Raw genomic sequence first — 4,031 nt, 5'->3', positions numbered from 1 at the left:
GTGACCAACTGAAATAACACATGCATTCAGAGAAGAAAGTGACCAATTCTAGATGACCTGAGATGGAACAAGCACTATGCGATACTTTCTTCCTGAAGGAGAATCTGAACACAACATAAAAAAATCAGACAGTCCTCAGAACACAATATTTGTGCAAAGTAAAAAAATAATCTTCATTTTATCAAATAAATTATAGGTGGAAACTGTGTTCAGCTGTAGATAATTTTCCTGATGTGTATAATTGTGCCAAGTTATTTCTAGTTTTATTAAGGATTTTCAACCTGAAGCCCCACCCAGACCTGTTGATAGTGATTCTAATAATGAAGGCAGAGTCAGCTACAGAATCTTTGGGGCTCAGTATGAAATGAAACTAGAGGGATCTCAGTTCAAAAACCAGAGGAAAAAGTACTCATTAAAGATATTCAAATATAAAGTTTTTCCCTTCATTCCATGGTCATTCCTTCAACCTGTCATGGTGTGTTTAATTTGCTATCTAATGTCATTCTAATTAGTGAAAAATTAAATTTAAATTATTTGCATGACTTTTACTATTCATCTCTATATTGCAGAATGCCAGTTTTCAATGCACATACAAAGGCACTTGGGTGTGGAATCACCAAGATTGCACAATTCATAATCTGAGCTCATATGTCCATCTATATTTTGTTCTCACCAGAACAGTGGGCCCTCCACAAAACTAAATTATTTGCATTTCACTTTTTTTTTCTAGGAAACTAGCTCTTTTATTACAAGGGGCTTATGATGGGGTTACAGTGCTTGCTGAGACCCATATGGAAATTTTCACTTCTGTGGGGCAATAATGCCTTCCCTGTGGACCTTCAGCTGAGGATTTGTCTGCTTCCCTTGAAGAATTGAAACTCCTCTTCGTGCTTCTTCTTCAGCTGTCTCCTTTCATTCTCTCACTTCTCGGTGGCCTCACACTTGGCCATCTGCTCCTTGCTTGCCTCTCCAAACTTCTATTTCTGCACCTTTCCTCTCCATGTCTGACCTCCCCTGTTAGGCCTGCAGTTTGTTCCTTGTGCCAAACACCACACTGCTCTCATATAAGGCCCTGGTAGGCAGCGATGATCATTCAGATGTCATGCTGGACTCACACCAAAAGCACAGTTGACTGTGACCTCCTGGATCAGCTCGTCAAAACACTGAGAGTAGGGCTCCTCCTAGAGGTGCACCACATCCATCCTGGTGCTGGAGGTGCTGAACACCTGCTGGATCCATACCTGCATGTCTTCCACCCCCTTCCTTGGGGGCAGGGCAGCTTTCAAGATTTCTTCTGCCTGCTTTGTAGGATCTGGGACACAGGAAGCTTGGTCTTTGTTGGCTGTTAGACTGGACCCGAGGATCTAGGCCCCTTTTCTCCGTGTTCCAGCTCCCCAACACCTGGGAGTAACACTTGAGCAGAGAGTCCGTGGGGGGTGGGGGGGGTCATGGGCGGTAATACATTTCACTTTTTGATATTCATGTATTCTACCAATACTCTATCTTCAGCTTAATGACAAGTAAGAAGTAATTGAAAAGAAAAGAACTGTGAGTTGCCTTATCTTTTTCTTTCCTTCTAAGGCATATTTGCAGTGTAAGTGGTTAGCTAACACACAGGGAAGTAACTTGAGTAAGAAAGGATATAACAGAGATCCTGGAATGTTCATGATTCTTAGGCTGCAATTGTCATCATTCCTTATTCAAAGCAAGTTCTGGTTCAAATGGAAAGCATGATCTCTTGGGGGAAAGCGTGGCCTTACTCAGCCATAGATATAACACATTTACCTTATACTTTTGAGTCTTATTGAACTCAAATTCACTTTGGGTCCATCAGAATTCTATGCTCCTGGTAACTTGTAAATTTTAAATGCAAATGGTTGGCAAATAATGTTGGTAATAATGCATATTTAAAGTATCTACTCTGCTCACACGCATGCCCTATTGACCCACTGAACTTCACTTATAAAATACAAGCTCAAAGATAAAATTATTAAAAATTCAAGATGGCAACAGGACCATTAAACCAAATACCAAGCCCCTTTAATACAGAGCTCTGTGCAACTACACAGGCCCAAGCCCATGAAGTTGGCCTTAATAATAATACTAATAAAATGTCTAACATTTATTGTACAGGGATATGTGATAAAGCTGCCTGTATATGTTATATCTTTAATTTTTGTACCAGTTCTATTTGATGTATGAGGAAATTGAGATTTTAATATATTAAACAATGAGCTTCTAGGTCTTTTATATTGAAAGTATGGCTCTCTGGACCATCATCAGCCTAAGTTTGTTTGGAATGCAAAATCCTAGGCCTTATCACAGACCTGCTGAATCAGAATCTGCACTTTCAAGAGCACCTCTTGTGATTAGTGTACACATTAAAGTTTGGCAAGCACTGTCTGAGTTACTCTGATGACAAACAGAAGGGACCACAATATGTATCAAATCCTATCTGACTCCAGACCTTAAATATGAAACCAATACCCTGCTGTCTTATATAATTCAAATTTCTAATGATGGTCCCTAGTCATGTGTATTAAAAGACAAATCTAAATTCCAAGTGGTCTGAGATTTGGACCATTGGCAATAACCACTGGCCTGGAAACTTCTATCATGCCTTCCAGTTTTATAAACTATGATAACTTTATAAATCATATTCTTATGGAACACTAAAACAGTGTTGAGGAACACAGAGAAAGGGACATATTTCTGAGGTTAATGTAAAAGGCTCTAAGAGAAGATAAGTTTTGAGCTGGGTTATTTAGCTTGGACAAGAGAAGTTGGGAAAGATACTTGCAAAAGACCTTTGCAAAATGTGCAGTGCTATGCTCAATGAACACTGATCAATTAGTTTCCTAACCCCATAGAGCTCTGTAGACTTCCAGATGGACAGACATACCTCTTCTCCCTAAATAAAATTAATCCATATGTAGGGAGAGGAATTTTACTAGGGAAAGATGATTCACCTCAATTCAATTATATGTTATGCAAATAGATATTGGGTTGTGTATATATTAAATGCAGAGCACTATGTTTACTGCCATAGAGAATAATAGAGATGCAAGACACAGAACCATCATCAGTGAGCCTCTGCTCTAGCAGACATTTAGTTATTCAACAAATACTCTATAATGCATAAGAGCTTTAGTGATATTAACTCATTTAATCCTCATAATATTCTTATAAAGAATGTGCTCTTTTCACCATCCACATCTTGTAAATAAAGAAACTAAGGCACAAAGAGGTCAAGTACTTGACCCAAATTCACACACTGGTGGGGACGGGATTTGAATTTCATCCACCTGTTTCCAGAATCAATGCAAAAATGTTTGTAACTGCTTAATTGCTATTCTAAGCTGCCTCTAAGCCATATTCACAAATTATGTTATTACGAGAGAAAATAAAACTACAAGAGCATTGTAGGATGGGAGGAAGGACAGGTTTGATACAAAATTTTAACTACATTGACTGAAAATCTGCGATGACAAGATTTGAGATGTAAAGGACTAAGACTGAACATGTTTGTTTTTTAAACAGGTATAAAACTATGTAATTTGAATATAAAACATTTTCTCTTGAAATAAAATAATATAAACTGTGAAGAGGACCCTATTTCTTGTTTTGTGTGTGTGTGTGTTTAACATCTATGCTTTTATAGTTGTTCAATCTAGTTACATAAATTACAAAAACAATTATAAATCAAAACAAAGAGTACATTTTATTGTCAGAACTCCAGGCACTGGGCATGTGACTCTGACTTCTTGAGCTGATTTTCAAAGAAGGATCTGGATAAGACAAAGGAGCTGTCAATGATGTGACTTGTGTCACTCTAAAAGTACATGTAAATCTCATTCTTCTGCAAAAGATTAAAATATAGGCTAGGTGGATAGTGGAATAAAATATTCAAGGACACCATTTTGTTTTAGTTTGACTTTCAGGTAAGTAGAAGGGCCCTTGATTATCATCTGTTGTAGGTTGTATAGTGTACCAGAAATTCATGTCAGCCTGAAACCACAGAAAGTGACCTT

General features: G+C 37.8%; 1 pseudogene; it reads right to left on the bottom strand.

The window, feature by feature from the left end:
• Nucleotides 1-801: 801 nt before the first annotated feature.
• On the bottom strand, nucleotides 802-1,434 carry LOC120225877 (annotated as a pseudogene).
• Nucleotides 1,435-4,031: the final 2,597 nt, after the last annotated feature.

The sequence above is a fragment of the Hyaena hyaena genome, unplaced genomic scaffold, assembly GCF_003009895.1.
Source record: "Hyaena hyaena isolate Hyena2069 unplaced genomic scaffold, ASM300989v1 scaffold_1530, whole genome shotgun sequence".
In the NCBI taxonomy this organism is placed as follows: Eukaryota; Metazoa; Chordata; class Mammalia; order Carnivora; family Hyaenidae; genus Hyaena; species Hyaena hyaena.
The sequence above is the reverse complement of the archived record's forward strand: the minus strand, read 5'-3'. Positions and strand labels throughout refer to the sequence as shown.